General features: G+C 37.6%; 1 long non-coding RNA gene across 1 annotated transcript in view; it reads right to left on the bottom strand.

Annotated features, from left to right (window-relative positions):
• LOC143664551 (uncharacterized) overlaps window positions 1-13,349 on the bottom strand; it is a 78,998-nt gene extending 65,649 nt beyond the window's left edge. The window contains exons 1-2 of the long non-coding RNA XR_013166473.1: window positions 13,099-13,349; window positions 12,501-12,609 (exon numbers count right to left, since the gene is read on the bottom strand). This is a non-coding gene — a long non-coding RNA (uncharacterized LOC143664551). The remainder of the gene's footprint in view (window positions 1-12,500; window positions 12,610-13,098) is intronic.
• Between the last annotated feature and the right edge of the window lie 6,372 nt (window positions 13,350-19,721).

Raw genomic sequence — 19,721 nt, 5'->3', positions numbered from 1 at the left:
ACTGCTATTCAGCCAACATTCATCCTACTTATCTTTGAAATGTGAACCACCCATGTCTGCTCTCTGATGGAATAAGTAGCAAAGTACCAAGTTAGGCCCTCATGATTTTCATGCAGAAGATGTACAGCTCCCCTTTCTGAGCAAAGAAAAAAAAAAGCCCAAATATTTGCGCAGAAAGTCAGAAAGCAACTGAAGTAACAGAACACAAATGAATCACGGAGTTGAGGGGCGTCTTCCATTTTGACAGCGTACTCCCCTAGAATTGGGAATTTTATGTGCATATGATTCATTTTCTCCTCTCCTTCTCCTATTGCCAAGTGACAATTTAGTTACCATTTTTTTCCCCTTTTTTCCTCCAGGAGGGAAAAACAATTCTATCAGTAGGCAAAGTGCAGCCAGTCTTTTAGTCTGTTATTTCGCACTGACTCACTCAAATTTGTCATCCTAGTGTTGTGCCGTTTCATGGCCCTTTGTGGATGTGTTCTCCTATCAGGATTGACATGATGTGCAACCACCAAGCTACTGTCTTGCCTAAAAGTCCCTGTGCTGAGCAATCGAATGACCTTCTTGGGACCAGAGCCCAGGACTGGCTTTCTGCCCTAATTCCACTTGCTTGTCATCTAACTTCTCTCTGCTGAATTCCTTACCTGCTTCTTTTACCAAAATCTGTCACTAGAACCCTCCAACTCCGTTATTTAAAAAAAGCAAAGATTTTTGTCCTTTGCATTATCCTCTCAATCACCTGCTTTTTAAACTTCCTTATTGAATAGTAAAAAATGACATTTTAGGCAGAATTCTAACTTAAGAAACAATTTTTAAAAAAGACGGGGGTTGGGGAACTATGTTTAGTGAAGAGACTGGAAAGGAGCTGCTAGGTAGTAGTGGGGGGTACTGATCACCACCTGCGGATATTTCTCATACTCCCCCAAGCATGTACATGTATACCTTCTGGAGAACAAAATTTGAAAATCACTAACTCATAATATAATACAGCTTCCTGTTGTAAAGAATTGTTGCATATTTTTCTGTTGAAAACTGAGCATACAGATATCAACAATCTGTTATTAACATTAGCAACACAGGCTTCTGTGTTCACAGACGATGAAAACATTATATTTTGATTTAATTCCAGTATTATTCATTCTCTAGGAATAATTTGTAAATTATACGGTTTTAACTAGAATTTCCTGGGGGAAAAAAGTCCTAGAATTGCTAAAATGTGGAATAACTTTGCTTTCATATGTTAAGCTTTTTAGAAAATTCTATGTGTCCAACACTGATAAGCATTTTAATATTTTTGGCTTAGATCTACCACAAAAGATTTAAGATAAATTTCAGGTGCCCCTAACTTTTTTAATGCCTTTGAGAAACCTGAAAGAATTGAGAAGTGATTCTTTAAAGATGAAGAGTTTGTGCTCTCTCTAAAAAAGAGACTCTTTTGGTGCCGTTGGAAGTAATTGCTATTATTTATTCAGCCTAGTCTAAAAGACTATAATCTACACTTTGGTTTTTATAATCTTATTTTTTAAATGTATGCCATCCTAGAAGAAACATTCTGAAGATCTACAGATAGGAATTAAGCACCAGATAAAGCTCTCCCTAAATAACATAGGGATGTTCTTTGCATAAAAACATTGTAGAATAGTGTGTGGATAAAGGAGGAAATGATGGTTATTTATAGAGTATTTCCAGCATGGTTCCAGCAGGATCTGATTTACTATGAAGTATTAAAGAAGATCCCCTCAGAAAATGCAGTTTCTATCTTCTGAATGTTACTAAACAAATCAACTGTTTTTAAAGTTTATTAGAATAAAATAGCTATGGGTATTACTGACACTTAATGATTCACAGTCTGAAACTAGACTTTCTTTTAGATAGGAGAGAAAGACACATTTTGTTCCTTAAAAGAGTTCAGCAGGGGACCTGTTTGGAGCATCTGTAAGAAAATTGTAGACAATTGCAGACAGATTATTCCCCACCTTCTCAGAGCCTAGCATTCACCAGATGATTAGCCTCAAGTTAATCAATGATTTAAAAAATGAAATCATGCTCCTTGTGTCCTTCAGGAATGAAAAGCCCAGTGTCTTAGTTTCCTAACATAGTACCAAATACTGGGTGGTATGGAGGTGGCAGCACATGCTGGGTGGCTTGAAACAACCTTAACTCTCTCACGATTCTGGAGACTAGAAATTCAAGATCAAGGTGTTGACAGGGTCAGGCTCCCTTCAAAGGCTCTAGAGAAGAATCTTTCCTTGCCTCTTCCAGGCTTCTGGTGGTGGCTGGCAATCTTTTGTATCCCCAGGCTTGTAACTTCATCATTCCAAGTTCTGCCTTTGTTTTCACAGTCATCTCCCCTCTGTGCATATCTCTAAATCTTTTCCAAACTTCCTCTCCTTATATGGACACCAGTCATTGGGTGTATGTCCCACCCTGCTCCAGTATGACCTCATCTTACCTTGATTCATCTGCACAGACCTTATTGCCAAGTAAGCTCATATTCACAGATCCTGTGAGGACATGACTGTTTGGTGGGTACCATTCAACCCTGTAGAATAACTTACAGTTTATCAGCAGGAAATGTGTTCTATTGAAGTACGTTTAGAAAATATGTTATCGATCCATTCCTTCCTTCATTTCACAAGTATTTATTGAGCATCTACAATCATGCAAAGTAGATTGGGCCTTTTGAAGTTTATGGACAGAGGCTGCCACTTACAAAACAGACAGGACCCCACCAGGTGGTTAATTTAGTGAATCTGTTATGTTATGAGGGCTGGCTCTTGTCCCAAAGAAGTTCAAAATTGAAACTATGTGATTTGTTGACACTGAGTCACAAAAAACAATGTTCACAAAGAGACTGATGTGTAAGCCAGTGAGAAAACATAACTGCTATGTGAACCAGGCAGCTTTTTAACAACCCATGTACAGTTATGTGGAATAGTTCAATGTCTCATTGTTACTTGCTGTCTGAATTTGTACAAGTCAGACAAACTCTCAGAGCCTTAAAAGTCCCCATCTGCAAAACGGCAATCATAACTTACTCCACAAAGTTGTGGTTAAGTGAAATTACCTTTATACAGTGTGCATCACTCATTAATTCAACAAATATTTCCTGAGCACCTACTATGTTCTAGACATTGTACTAACCACTTGGGATATAGCAAAGAACAAATCAGACAAAGTCTTCATGGCTTTTTGGAGGCAATGGTCATGAAATCATGGATGAGAATCCACTGGAACCTGTGGAGCTAACTGCGTGCTTCACATTGCCAAGCTAGTCAGAACGGTTATTACCCGTTAGATGAACTGGTTGGGTCCTGCCAAAGTTTTTTCTGTGATCCTCTTTTAAGTATTCTTAGCTGTTGATTGTCCCTTATGATTGACAACTTCATTCGATATACTTCTCCAAAAATCTAATACTGGCTACTCATTACTGAGCTTGTATCACATGCTGGATAATATGATATTATTCTGGCTAGGGGGTTGATTCTCTCCCTACTGTTATTTTTGCATCTGTTTTTTTAGTATTTGTGGTTGATTTATAACGTGTCACTATAACTAAGTTGGAACTACACTTCCCAGAATCCCCATCCCTGTCGCTCTAGTTTGCATAGCGGCCAGAATGCAATATACCAGAAACGGAATGGCTTTTAAGAAGGGGAATTTAATCAGATGCTAGTTTACAGTTCTAAGGCCAAGAAAATGTCCCAATTAAAACAAGTCTATGGAAATGTTCAATTTAAGGCATCCAGGGAAAGATACCTTGGTTCAACAAGGCTGATGAAGTTCAGGGTTTCTCTCTCAAGTGGAAGGGCACATGGTGAACACGGTCAGGGTTCCTTTCTCATCTGGAAGGGCACATGGTGAACACGGCATCATCTGCTAGCTTCTTCTCCTGGCTTCCTGTTTCATAAAGCTCCCAGGGAAGCATTTTTCTTCTTCATCTCCAAAGGCTGCTGGCTGGTGGACTCTGCTTCTCGTGGCTATGTCGTTCTGCTCTGCTCTCTCTGAATCTCCTCCTTCATTCTCCAAAATGTTTCCTCTTTTGTAGGACTCCAGAAACTTATCAAGACCCACCCAAATGGATGGAGACATGTCATCACCTAATCCAGTTTAACATCCACTCATGATTAAATCACATCTCCAGGGAGATGATCTGATTACAATTTCAAACATACAGTATTGAATAGGGATTATTCTGCCTTTGTGAAATGGGATTTAGATTAAAACATGGCTTTTCTAAGGGACATACATCCTTTCAAACCAGCACACCTGTATAGTATTGGGTAAGCATTAGTCACATGCAACATCTTGTCTGAGATTTGGAAGGCAAAAGTGAAGAAGCAACTGTCTTTTAATGGTCAGAAGCTTAGGGCATGGTTGTAGCTCATGCCTGTTTAGCTGTTGGATGAAGAGTACCTGTTTCCCCTGTAGATCATTCCTAACATCAAAGTAGTGAGAGAATGGTATGGGTCCATCTGTCCTTGTACCTTCTAGCTCACCCTGGCAAATTTCAGTTTGTACTTGCCTCTTCCATTTCACACCTATCTTCCCTCCCTGATTGCCTGCCTGGCTGACTCCAAGCTCAAGCTCAAGACATAGTAGCAACAGTCTCCCATATGCTATTTAACCAGCACCCAGAATTGTGAAGGTCAAATCCCTATAAAAATTATATAGATAGATAGATAGATAGATAGATAGATAGATAGATAGATAGATAGATAGATTAGATAGATATAGATATACATACATAGATATGTATATCATCTATGGTTTCTGCTTCTCTGATGGAACCTGACTGATAAAATGTTAATTTTAAAACACACTTCTCTAAAGGCAGTTGCCCTTATTTCAAAGACTCTTGGAAGATGAGTGATGGGTAAAACCACTGTGATAAATCTCTAACCTTTAGGAAAAAACATGATTGAGATATAATTCACCTTCCATAAAATTTACCTCTGTAAAGTATATACTACAGTGGTTTTAGTAGATTCACAACGTTGTACAGCTATCACCAGCATCTAGTTCTAGAATATTAGCATAATCCCCCCCAGAAACCGTCTCCATAAGCAATCACTCTCCATTCTCCTCTCTCTCCAGCTCCTAGCAACCGATAATCTATTTAAAATAGATTATCCAATTCTGTACAAATGGAATTATACAATATGTGACCTTTAGATACTGGCTTCTTTCATTGAGCATAATGTTCTCAAGTTTCATTCATGTGGTAGCATGCAGCAGTACTTCATTCCTTTTTACAACTGAATAATATTCCATTACATCAATACAGTACATTTGGTTTATCTATTCATGAGTTGATAGGCATTTGGGTTAATTCCATTGTTTTGCTATTATGAATAATGTTGCTATGAACATTTGTATACAGGTGTTTACATGAAAATGCACCTTCAGATTTCTTGGGTGTATGCCCAGGAGTGGAATATCTGAGTTATATGTTAACTGCATTTGTAACACATTGAGGGGTCACCAAATTATTTTCCAAATTGGCTGCACAACTTTACATTTACAATTTCTCCACATCCTCACCAACACTCTTTTTGTCCTTCTTTTTTATTATAGCCATCTCAGTGGATGTGAAGTGGCATCTTATTGTATTCATCATTTCCTATACAAGGGATTCTAGATGGCCCACGTGAAAAATGTCATTTCAATTGTCTTGGGGCAAAGTGTTTTCTTTTTTACTTTGAACCGTACAGAAGGAATAATAATAACTATTATTGTTATATCTTACATTGGCATAGTGAGATGTCATGAAAAAAGTCTTTCACTATGACAGACAATTCTCCCTACAACGATTTGAGAAAGACATCAACGATGCTATTCTTTTCACAATATTCCGACAGAGCACCAAGACAACAGTAAGCACTCTGTTAAATGGCTCAATCCCACTCAATTTATAGGTGAAGAAACAGAAGTTGTCCAGCTAGTTAAGTGACAGAGTTTCTAGACTACAGCCATGCATCTTTACTATACTATGCTAGTTAATTAAAATAAAGTGGGGTATTCAATAATTCAGTGATGCATATTGAGTCAAAAGGTAAAAACAGTACTTTGTACTCTTTCTTTGAGAGGATGGTTTTATTAAAAATATATAGTTATAAAAATTTCAAGTCAAAAAGTGAGGTCAGAGACAAGAGATGACTCACTCTATTTTTTCTTGGCTTGACAGATTGTAAATATATTATTTTCTAAAAAATGTATCCAGAAAAATCCCTTCACATGCATCCTATATAAATATATGTGAAATAACTACTGTTTTAAAAAATACTCTATTATGCATATGGAAATAAAACACATGAACAGCCAAATACAGGGTATATTTTAAAAATGTGGTTCCTTTAACAATTAAAAGGAAGTTATAGGGGTGATGGTACTATAGCATTGCATATATACTCAATGACACTGAATTGTACACTTAAGTATGGTTAAAATAGTAAATTTCATGCCACATGTATTTTTCCACAATAAAGGAGAAAAGGAGATTGAAGTTTGCAAAGAAGTCTTTTACACATCTTAGTGGCAAGTTCTATTCTCTGAAGACTGGACAAGGCCAGGAGAGAGTGACTTACAATGTGGTTGCCAGGGAAACCTGCTCCTCATTGAAAGAAGATTCCCAACAGCTGCAGAAATATATCATGCATGTTTCTGGAAACCTTCTCTTCTTGTGGTTTAAGCCAAATCATGTGAAACAAAGAAAGACATTCTTTCTGAAGGCACAAAGATACAAATTTCGCAAATTCTCACACACAGGCATAGTTGCACACTAGCACGCACACGCAACAGGGTGAGAAATTCACTGGGAATACTCAGAATATTTCCTCTGGAGAGCTGGTGAGTGAAGGCCGGTGTGAAAGTCAACTACAAAAGACCTGACACAAAAGCTGAGGCCCCAAAGCCCTGCTTTTATACCCCCAGAGGCCTTTGATTCTAAGATGAGATGAAGGTTGTCTTTTTATACTAGGAAGAAACTAGAGATTTAACTGAATCTGAATTAAGTTAGAGAAAACAAACACACTGTGCCCAGGATTTTTATTTCTCTACATTTTCTCTTTGGCTTTGAACCTTACAGATAGTCCCACAAGAATGATTTCTTAAATTAAATTCTATTATACTACTGTTGATCACTAGAGTTAATTCATGGTCTATTGACTAGTCCAAAAAAGTTTTATTTTTTATTTGTGAGTATGGTAACCATGCCAGTCAGAGTCCTTACCAAGCTCCTTGTTCCCTGGAACAAGGAGCTGCTTCCCCCAGAGGCTCCTTAGTAGAAGAAGGATTCAGAATTCTCCTTAAACCTGGGTAAACCAATAGTGTTTTCCTCACTCAAGGTTAGCCAATGGACAGGTAGTTTAGAGACTGATAAGGAGGCCTTGCTTATAACAGAACAAACAGACAACAAAAATATTCTGGCCCATGAGAACAGCAGTAATTGTTTGTTCCAAAAAGGTAATTTTGTAGTTTTTATAAGAATATATGGGGTGTAAGGGTAGTTCGGTGGTAGGATACTTGGCCACCAGGCAGGAGACCTGGGTTTGATTTCTGGCCTATATACAACCCTTCCCTGCCTGACCACTAAAAAAAATCCAATAAATGGTGCTGCAATAATGGGACAGTCACATGGAAAAAGAATGACGTGACCCTCACCATATAGCACACAAAGGAAAAAAAAGAATATATGGAAAGTAGAGCCAGTTGTTAATAAAAGGAGAATAGAAAAAGTAAAGAAATTAAAGGAGAGAGAGAGAGAGAGAGAGAGAGAGAGAGAGAGAGAGAGAGAGAGAGAGAGAGAGAGACTGGCCAAGACCCCAGCAGAGCTTCTGGGAAGCACACAGAAACACAGACCACAGAGGGCTTGGGAAGATTTGGTATTCTGTCCCTACAGAAATCTATTTTCTGTTGCTTGCAACCTAAAACGGATGAACTAACACATTAAATAAAATCGTATCGTGAGAAAAATTTTGATCTTCTTTTTTCATGTTCCAGTAATGCTTAGCTAGTTCAACTACATACATAATCATAGCCCAAAGGACATGGCTGAAAATATCTGAAGTGCAGACACAGGGCTCAGGAGAAAAAAAATTGACTGTATGTAACTCATATCTATAAAGTGTAGCAAATAGCCCAACAGTAAATGGAGATTTCTCATGCATAAGGATGGAGAACAAAATAGACTGGGGTACCTAATCACAGCATTCTAGTGCTACACTGGTTTGTGTTGAACAATTTTAATATTTTTAATTTCAAGAAGAAAAGGGAAGAGCAAAATAGTTAAGGCTTATTGAGTGTCTATGCGTCAAGCATGATGTTAAATGTATTATCAAATTTAATCTTGATAGTAATCCTATTGGATACCATTATCATTTCCAAAGTGCAGAGAAGGATACTGGCAATTGAGAAGGTAAAGTTACCAGTCTAGATCATAGAATCCCCAAAGAGGCCAGGCAGGGAATCCTGACCTAATTTCCACGTGTATTGACCACAGTCTAATGCCAAGTTTCATCAGGCAATAATTTACCATATGATCCTGAGAAACCTGTTCTAGTTTGCAAGCTGCCAGAATGGCTTTTAAAAGGGGAATTTATTAAGTTACAAGTTTACATGTTCCAAGGCTGTGAAAATGTCCAAATTAAAGCAAGGCTATAGAAATGGCCAACCTAAGGCATCCAGGGAAGGATACCTTGGTTCAAGAAGACCATTGACATTCAGGGTTTCTCTTTCAGCTGGTAAGGCAAAAGGCAAACATGGCGACATCTGCTAGCTTTCTCTCCATGCTTCTTGTTTCATGAACCTCCCCTGGGGGCATTTCCCTTCTTCATCTCCAAAGTCTCCGGCTACCTGGGCTCTAAAGCTTTTTCCAAAATGATTCCCTCTTAAAGGGCTCCAGTAAGCAAACCCACCTTGAATGGGTGGGGACACATCTCCATGGAAACCATCTAATCAAAAGTTACCACCCACAATTAGGTGGGTCACATCTCCATGGGAACAATTAACAAGCTCCCACCCAGCAATATTGAATAAGGATGAAAGGACATGGCCTTTCTGGGGTACACAAGAGATTCAAATCGGCACGAAACCATTAACTGACATGAGCTTCCTCAGCTTCTGAAGGGTGCTGAAGTAGGTAATGACTGCAATTGCTTTCAGTTTGAACACACTGAAGGTATGAATAAATATGTTTTGAATTTAAAGAGGTGACATTATTAACAAAACCAACAAATATTTATATGAGTTCTCATTCTGTGTACAGTTTGGTACATAGTAGATGTCCAATAAATATTTTTGAATGAATACATAAATATGCTAAACTTATTAGTTTAGCATCACCTTCTTTAATTCTCAGACTTCTAAAACTCAAACATTTCCTCTTAACAAATGCAAAATTTGAGTCTCAGAGAGGGAAAAGTAACTTGCCTAAAAGGCACACAATAAATGTTAGAAATAGCTTCAACACAAGATGTCTCAATACAGAATGCTGGACCTTGACTGAGAAAACGCAGAACTGTGGGACCCCATAATTTCAAGTTAATTAAATTGTTAATGCTATTTATTTTTAAAAATACCAACCTATAAACAAATGGAGAGAAAGCATGGATTTTTGGAAAACTACAAATAATTATCAAGAGAAACTTATATTTTAGGTTTTTTTTTATTGGATGATTATCTGCCTTGAGAAAACCATTTACTTTCTCTGCATTTCTGTTCCTGATCTATAAAGTGGGAATTATTCAGCTTACAGTTAGACAATAAAGTTAATAAGTAAGAAGGTTAAATGTTAAAGTAGACATGGAAGCCATTTGAGAGTAAACGTGTAATACAAATGCAAAGGTTACTTTTTAAATGTTTTAAAAGTTTCATCTTTCTGGCTAGATGCCAAAGATGAACTTCACAGACTCAAAGCTTTACATGTCAGGTTAGGCTTATTTTAAAACCTGAATTTGACTTTATTCCCTTTCTAGGTGGTTTTAGAGAAAGAGCACTGGGCTTAGTTAACTTTTTCAAGAAATTCTTAAATGCTCAGCCCTTAATCCAGATTTGCCATTTACTATTCAAGGAACGTGGGCAAATTACTAAGCTTCTCTAGACTTCTTTGCTTTCTCAGTTTGGAGCTGAGCCTCTCACCTCCTTCCAGACCTCAAAGTTCTGATTCAACCTCAGACTTTCAATTCCAAGGATCTCAAAGACACCAGGACTTTAATATACATTGCTGCTTTTTGCTTGGCATCTCCAACTGGTAATTTAGAACTCACTCAATTTTGATGTTTTCTTTGTATTTTACACTAAGATATTTTTTCTTTTTCAAAGAAGTTATGGGTTTTCAGAACAATAATGCAGAAAATACAGGATTCCCAAATACTAACCCACCATCAACACCTTGCATTGGTGTGGAATAGCTGTTAGAATTGGTGATAGCACATTTTTATAATTGTACTTTAATTAAAATCCATGGTTTCACTTAGGGTTCCCTGTTTGTATAATGCAGTTCCATGGATTTTTAACATTTTTTATCCTATTACCATGGACACAATCTAACATTTCCCCATTTAATCATATTCAGATAAATATTTCAGTGCTGTTAGTTGTGTTCAAAATGTTATTACACAAGGTTTTGAAACATGGGATATCTGCAAATGCCAGCATTTGGTGATGAAGGACAGTTTTAAATACTTCCTTAAAAGTGTTACTGAACAATAAAATTATCACTTATTTACTATTCGTTTCTTCAAAGGATTTAAGTTACTTCTGTAAAATGACTTCTTGAAAATCCAATTTCTACATTTTAAACTAGAATTTTCACTAGGGCAGGTCCCAATGCTATTAGAAGGCTATTTGCAGTTGTGTGTTGGGGGGAGGGACTGAAGAGGTGGTAGGTATCTTTTTCACTGCTGCTGCTTTCAATCAGTTTTCTCAGTACTCTATTTTCTGATTCTTTTAAGCTGATCTGTTTTTTTTTGGCTTGTTTGTCTATAAGATCCCAATTGCAAGAATCTTCTAGAAAAGTTGAATTATTGGCTTTTAAAGATTGGAGAAGATTTTCAGTTTATTTTCATTATTCTGGAATGTGAACAGCAAATGAAAATATCCTCTATTATCTTGGAAAATCCAAAATGAATTATGCAAATTTACATCTAGTAGATTGTATATGAGTATCCAAAGAGGTATTTTTTTTTTTTTACTACGTAGGGAAAGCCAACTAAACCATAAATTTTATAAAGAAATATAGTTTTGTCATTTTAAGTATGAATATCAGTTTAACCAAGCTGTATTTGTCTTGTTAGGTTATTTTTTGATAATCTTACTTTAATTAACTGATAAGAATTCTTTCAATGATCATTGTGAACTGTTTGCAAATGGGAACTGCCACGGTAAACACTTTTGTATTTACAATAGTCCTCCTAGAGTCCACTGTGTATGTACCATTTAATTGGTTACTGAGTCATTCTTTTAAAAGTCCAGTAAAGTTAAGTTTCAACCTCACTGCCCTTCATAAAGTGTAACATGCTAACTGAACCTGATCTGAAAAAATGTCTAAACACAGAACTATGTGTAGCAAAGAGAATTTTTAAATCACCCTGATTTATTTTTTCTTGAGGTTTCTAATCTAAAGCATGGTTCTAAAATATCATTCCCGGAGCATAGGAAGAAACACATTCTTTTAGGGTGGAAGTGTTAATTAATATACAGGACATAGAGAGAACAAAGAAAAGGTTAGAGCTGATGCTTCTGCTAATAGCATTTCTAAAAATAGAGGATTTTGAAACAATGCTCTTTCCTGTTAGTTAACTTTCTCAAAGCCCTAGGATTAGGGCTAAAATACATTATTGATTGGTTAAAATAAAATCACCTGTTACACAGATATCATTTATGCACATTCTCATTTCAACTAATTCTATCATTTATTTCTCATTAAAAAGTATTTCAAAGGGGAAAGATGTTTTTTCTTTTTTTACATAATTTCTCCCAAAGGTTTTCTGGGATTAGATTATTAACAGGAACAGTTTTCACTCTGAAATTATGATCAGAGTGGACTTCAGAATCATAAGCATGCCATACAGACCTACTTGTATCTCTTCCTTGAGGGGTTTAAGGCCATGTATTCTGAACTTTCTTCTGGTCCTCAAATGCATAGAACATTTCCTTAACTTCATGACCTTACATGTCTCTCTCTGGTTCTCTGCTTGGAATTCTCTCCCTGTTTGCTCCTTCAGGAAAACTCTAGCAAGACCAAAGATTATCTCTTTTGTTAACGTCTTTCCTGACTATCCTAACTTGGTTCATGCTAGAGATTGGCTCAGAAGCTCATCAAATAGGAGGCTAAAAAATTGATACTCTATTTCCCAGTTTTCCCTGTAACTTGAGATAGCCATGTGACCCAGCTCTAGTCAATGAAATATGGGAGATATATGTTTGGAGGCATCTAGGAGTAGTTTTTCTCCTTAATAAAAGGGAAGAAACATGTGAAGAGAACTCTCTTCTCTTACCACCCTGGCTGCCTGTCTTCTTCCAGCTTTTGGAAGCAGTCTCATGAAAGTATGATTCCTGAGTCTTGTTGCAACCTTGAGGGAAGACTGCTTGAAATGGCCAGGATGGCTGAGAAGGAACATGGCAAAAGATGTTTTTTATCATTGTTGGATACCACACCAGCCCTGTAACTGCCTACCATAAAGGTCTGAATTGTTTAAACGCTATTGGTTAACTGTAGCTAAAAGCATCTAATGAATATTCCTAACCAGGAGAAAACACTAGTTGCTCTGGTTTACAAATCATTCTTATAAATACATCTCTCTCGTGCCCTCAATTCATATTGTGTTAGTCTCATCGCCCGTTCAAATGCCTGCCTCTTTCAAGAGATTGTGCGCTCCCCATCCCCTAGCACAGGATCTAGCACAGGGCAAATAATAAAATGTCTGTTGGATGAATGAACTGATTAATTAATTAACAAATATAGAGGCATAGGAAAATCTTGGGGTGATGGTCATACTTTTTCAGCCACTCTATTCAAATTTTCATGTGTGTAAATAAAGAAAAATATTCTCCAAGTTATAGAGTGTGGTGGCTCCAAAGTCTTTTGATTTTTACCTGCACAGAAAGACAATTTGCCCATAAGGTAACTGCTGAAAAACATCACTGACACAAATCTCCTTGAAGTCACCAGCCAAGAAGAGAGAAGGAAAAGGGATAGAAAGTGTTAAAATAAGAGGTGTCAGAGTTAAATTTAAGAGTTTGAATCAAAAGTGTCTGGATGGGGATCATGTGTTCATTAATCCACCTATTCAATCATTCATTCCTACTTTACTGAGCATCTACTATGTATTATGCTATATACTAGATGCTAGTGATTCCATATGATTCAGAGAGTCACAATCCTTGTTGTCATGGAATTTTCAGTACAGAGGGAGCAAGCCATGTCAAGATCTCATCTCCTCTTAGGTCATGCACCATACATCAACAGCAATATTTCACTTTAATCCATTACTGTATACCAGTAAGTGGTTGTGCTGAAAATCATTTCATGATGAAATAAAGAACTGCACAATTAACAGGATTTTCAACCTGAAAGGAATTCTTCAATATATAAAACACTTATTTTTAAAGTTTAAGCTTCATTTGTTTGTTTGCTTATATTCCCAAATGCAAATATATAGGGGTGGGGGATGCCCATCTTCTAGGCAGGCCAACCCATAACCCTCGAGATATCTCTGCAGAACTTGGGACTTCACATAGCATAATGTGAAAAATATTAATTGATTTCCATGTCTTCATTTAAAAAGGGAGGACTTTAAAGTCCAGAGTTCAAGATAACATCCATAACCATATCAAGTGCTAGAACCAGAACTCAGATTTCTTGCCTCTCCATTCCAGCACATGGTCCTCTATGCAATAATCAAGTGGCTTATCCAAACCGAAAAACAAGAGTGAGGTGATAAAGGATTAAAGACCAGGTACGCATGCTAAAACATTGGTATTTCTAGAACATATTAATATTTCATGGGGAAAATAGAGTAGAATGTGCAAACACCAATCTATTGGGTAAAATCCAAGATTTATGGTTGTCTCATCAGACAAGACAAAGTATAAGAGCGAGAATGTGTTTAAGTCAAAGGCCATATGTCTCGGACAACAGCTGCAGGTGAATTCTCTCATGGAAATGGGGAAGTTTAACTAAAATAATGTCAACATTTTTCATTTTCTGAGCTCTGTGAGGCTTTGCTCTGCCTATTATTCCCTGAGATACCAATTTATATTCGCTTCCTTGCAATGTTCTCCTGCTTTGTTGTATAAAAGCCAAAAGGGAAAGTAATCTCTAAATGGTCTGCATCCCACAGAGAATTTACTTAGATGACATTCAAATCTGTTTTTCAGGATTTTTTGGTACCACTATAAGAAATCATGCAGTCATTACACTTCAAATTTGACAGTTCTTTCACAGCTTGAAAAGAAGAAATTAGGTCCAAATATATTTATTTAAATACAAGGTTTCACTTACCACCGGAACATTTGTGGAGACTGAAAGATGTCAGCAGATAGTGATTTCTGCACTATTGTTATTTCATGAACCCCTGCCTATGGAACCCCTAGTTCAAATACTTTAAATTCAAACAATCAACCCATTAAAGAGAGTCTTCAACTATGATCTCTCCCTCTCGTTATTCAAAGAATGCCATTAATTCCCATAGCAATCACATTTCAGAGAGAAAAGGAAACTTTAGCTATGAACAAGCTTTGAAATGTATTTGAAGAAATAGGATCTGATCAGGCAGCACTTAATTAATCAGATCTCAAAATCTCTACCAGAGTATTGCCTACCAGAAAAGTGAACCTAACAGGTCAATCCTAGTTGTGGAAAATGGAAATTCTTTGGGCACATTGTTCTTGCACCCTATTTTGTCAAGTGCAAGAAAAAACTGATTTTTTTTTCTTTGAGGCATCAAGGGGGTAGAACCCTTGTTTTCCTCCAGCAGGAGTGATCAAGAGAAAATCCATCAGCTTAGATAAGGTCCCATTGTCTCTGAGTTACTTCTCTCTGTTTGATGACCCCAGCACACTAAGAATGAGATCACACCTCCCCAAGACCTTTATACTGCCAATAGGAATCAAGAAGGAAAAAAAAAAAGATGCTGGTTCACAAAGTACCCTGGCTACCACCCCTTTGTAGTCCCAATGATCATACTCTGATCCACCCTCTGTTTGGCAAGACTAATCTCATTGTGCCTTTTATTTCTGTTTATATCTAGTATCACAAGAAGCCTCTGACTCCCAGGTTGCTCCTCATGTCCTGCATATGAATGCCCATGATTAGAGGATTATATATTATTTATGTGTATCCAACCATATGTACTGGTTTGCCCAGGAGAAGGCTAGTTTATGCTTGTTTTCCCACAGAAGGTGCATCTAAAAGGGAAGACAGAAGATACCTAGCACCATCTTTCACTCTCAAAAGTATCCCCTACACATAAGCCACTCTACATTATTTCTGTTTCCTTCCACTGTGCAACTTCAGCAGAACTCTCAACTTCTTTGAACGTTCCTTTCTTTTTCTTGCTCCAGGTTTACTGACATTCATTCCTACACTGCCCCAATCTTAATTTGAGTGTTTTCAATATGAACTACATGAGAATCAATCATTCTTTCAATATCAAAGTCAGTTCCTCTAACTCCTTTTCTTCAGCAGCCTTGACTTCTGCCCTACCTCAGCTGCTCACTGCAATGGTCATACTCTAGAGAAAAGGTCAGCAAACTTTTCTACAAAGGGCCTGATAGCAAATATTTTTGACTTTGCATGCCATTTGGTCTCTGTCATAATTACTCATCTCTGCCACAGTGGTGCAAAAGCCATAGAAATTATGTAAACAGATAAGTGTGATAAAATTTGGGCCATGGACCATATTTTGCCATCCATAGCTCTAAGCCCTGTCAATACAATAATTGCAACTCCTCCCTGATCTAAGTTTCCTGCATTCCACTTCTGAATAACCCCTCCCACACGTCTCCTTTACTCTGTGAATTTCCTAACACCAACAATCCTTAATTTCACTTAAAATCCATTCACTCTGCCACTTTTTCTCATGTCCCTCACCCACACCCAAATGTTTTCTCTTCCTTCCTTACCCAACCTATATTGTTTCATTCACCATAACTGCCTTCCATATAACTTTAATTCCCTTCCCTGCTTCAAGTACATTTTTCACTTGGAAAGACCTTTGTTAAATTCAGCTCTCTCCCTGCTCTTTGCCTGTAACCATGCAGCTGTCTGTGTTCAGAGAAAAATGCACAACCATGGTCTCACTAAATTCATGTACACAGATCTCAAGGGGCACTCAAAACTTCAAGGCAATCATTTTGTATTTCCATACTCTGTTGCTTGCCAATTCTCCTAGACAACTATTTAATTATTCCAAAGTGTTCTTATCTCCTCAAACCTTCAATGCCTCCTCCCCTATCTTCACTTTCAGCTGATAGATCTTGTCTCCCAACTCACTACGAAAACTCAAGCAGTAAGAAGAGAATTGCCACAGCAAGCCAGTCACTTAACCATGAAACTGTACCCTTACATTACATGAACCTAATCTGTTTCCTTTACTCTCTTTTCCCTCCTACTGCAATAGGTAAACTGTACATACTTCAGTCTAAGTCTAGCTCACCACCCTAAGTACCTCTCTCACCTACTCAAGGACTCAACTCCAGCAAGTCTCCCCTCTCTCTCCAATTTCTTCCTGGCTATTGGACCAATTCCATAAACACATAAACATGCTGGTGTATCAGCACTCTCTAAAATTAATTGCTTGAGCCCACTTCCCATTCTAGCTACTGCCCCCATATACTACAAAAATTCCTTTAAAAGTTGCCTCTATTTATTGTTCCCAGTTCTACTCTGTCCATTTTCTGTAAATTCAATCATGCTTTTAATCCCATTCTCATTGGTTAATGCTTTCACATTGCTAAATCCAAAGGTCAAGTCTAAGTTCTCACATAACCTGACCTATCAGCAGCATTTGACACTTAATGACATCCTATCTTATGGGAAATACTTTCCTTAAAAGTCTTCCAGGATATCATAGTGTTGGTTTTCCTTCTCCCTCACTGGCTGCTCCTTCTTTCTTATGTTTTCTTAATGTTGGAAGGCCCTGAGCTCTTAACCCCTATTAGTCACCCTTGGTCCTGCTCATCCCTCTATCTACTTTTCTCCCTTAGTCATCTCACCATTTTCATAGTTTAATGACAAGCCTACCTGATGAAGACTCCTGGTTTTGATCCCCAGCCTGAACCCATCTCCTGAACTCCAGAACTGTATATCCAACTGCTTATTTAACATCTCCATTTTTATGTCTAATAATAAACACCTGAAATGTAACATACCAATGATTTTTTTCACAAAACCTTGCTCTACCCAGTCTTCTGCAAAATAGTCAATGACAACTCAATGCTTCCGATTGAGTTGGTCAAATAATTTATATTTATATTCTCTGAGCTGCCATCATCTCCTTCCTTGATTCTTGTAAAAGTTTTCTCACTGTTCTTTCTGTGTACAATTTTGACCCCATGCACCACCCCAGCAATCTATTTTCTACACTGCAGACAGAGGGATCCTGCCACTCCTGTCCTCAAAAATCTCCAACAGTTAAGCAATTCTCATGTTCATTCATTCAACAAATATTGATTGATCACTGACTATGTGACAGACTCTATTCCAGGTGCTGGGAATGACAGCAGTGATGAAAATAGAAAAAACATTTCAACCTCACTAGATTCTATTGGAAGAAGACAGTAACAACATGAGTAAGTATATGGTATGCTAAATGATGCTATGACAAAAAATAAATCAGGGTAAGGGTGAGGAATGATGCGGTAAGGAACAGAAGTTGCAATTTTAAACAGTGTGGTCAAGGAAGTCATCAGCGAAAGGTATCCTATGTAGAGAGAATTGAAGGTGAGAGAGATAACCATACAGATATCAGGAGAAGAATATTGTAGGAAGAGGGCAGAGCAAATACAAAAGCCCTAAGGTAGAAACATACCTGACAGCAAAAATTCAGGCATGGCTCAGTGTAAAAGGGAGTATTCAGAGATCAAGTTGTCTGAATGGTAAGAACATTCATTTTAATCACCAGCATTCCAGAGGGGCTGGGGAAAGCAGACTGATCCAACAGGGCTACATCCTTTGTAGGAAGCAGAGGAAGAGATGGGATTATACGTCACAGAGTCTATAGGGTGAGCAGGTGACGCACATAGAATCCTTTGGGAAATGATTGAGATAGAGAACAAAAGAGAGATGAAAGAACTGGAAAATGTATGTGATCCTTGGTATGGAACCCCTAAGAATTGCTATCAAAGTTACCAATCCAAAGAATGTTAAGTGTGATTGGATTTTCAATGGAAAAGTGGATGTATAAAGATCTCTGTCAAGGTCTCATGCAGGTGTAAGAGGTAGAAGCCAGAAGAACTCTGAATTGTTGAAATAAGAAAACGAGTGAGGCTTGAAAATCCTGGGATGGAATTTCTGAGCTGGTCCAGATCTTAGAAATAGGGTCAGGTGAAAGACAAGGAATCCTCACATGTCATACAAGTTTCACATATGCTATATTATTTAATACTCATCAATTGTGCTGGTTTGAAGCTATTATGTACCCCAGAAAAGCCATGTTTTAATCCTGATCCTATCTTGTGGGGGTAACCATTTCTTTTCATCCTGATTCAGCATTTTAGGGTGTAAAACTTTGATTAGATTATCTCCATGGAGATGTAGCCCACCCAATTGTGGTTGTGACCTTTTGATTAGATGGAAATGTGATTCCACCCATCTCATGTAGATATTGATTAGTTACTGGAATCCTTTAAGAGAGGAAATACTTTGGAGAGACCCAGAGCTGGCAGAAACTTCAGAGCCAACACAGAAAGCAGAGGGAGATTCTCAGAGAACAGTTGCTTCAGAGAACAGAGACATGGATGTTTGGAGGTACATGGAGCCCAGCAGATGTCTCCATGAGATGTAAGCAAGTCAGAACCTGGAGAGAGCCAAGGGAAGCCAAAAGATGAAAGCCAGTCCTGGAGAAGTAAAGTAAGAAACTCCCACAAGAACAGGCTGAAAGCAACAGAGCCCAGGAACAAGGGACCAGCAGATGCTAGCCATATATATGACTTCTCAGCTAACAGAGGTATTCCTGACCCATTGACCTTCCTTGAATCAAGGTATCTTTACCTGGATGCCTTAGTTTGGACATTTTGATAAGCTTAGAACTGTAAACTTGTAATTTATTAAATTCCCTTAATAAAAGCAGTTCCATTTCTTCTATATTGCACACTGGCAGCACTTAACAAATGAATACATCTATGCATATGGTTATTTCAACTTCTGGTACAGTAAAAAAAAATTAGTGAAGTCAGGTAAGTATACCACTATTCATCCAGCTAATTTATGGCCTGCTGGGACTCAAAGCCAGGCCACTGGGACTTTAAAAGTCAACTCACTTTTAGTCTCCTAGTGAACATACCTTCTGCAAACAGAATAATAAATTCCTTTTCCTAGTATTATTTATTTTCACAGATTACTTATACAATTATCAAGAGAAACTCAAAAAGTAGATTTAGATCCCAGTTCTGTTGCCAGATTTTCAGTTATTAAATCAGGTGTAAACATGCTTAAGGTTTTTAAAGAATAAATATTAAGGGAGGCCTTGCATGAAGTAGACCATGTTTTATGATCA

The sequence above is a fragment of the Tamandua tetradactyla genome, chromosome 20, assembly GCF_023851605.1.
Source record: "Tamandua tetradactyla isolate mTamTet1 chromosome 20, mTamTet1.pri, whole genome shotgun sequence".
In the NCBI taxonomy this organism is placed as follows: domain Eukaryota; kingdom Metazoa; phylum Chordata; class Mammalia; order Pilosa; family Myrmecophagidae; genus Tamandua; species Tamandua tetradactyla.
The sequence above is the reverse complement of the archived record's forward strand: the minus strand, read 5'-3'. Positions and strand labels throughout refer to the sequence as shown.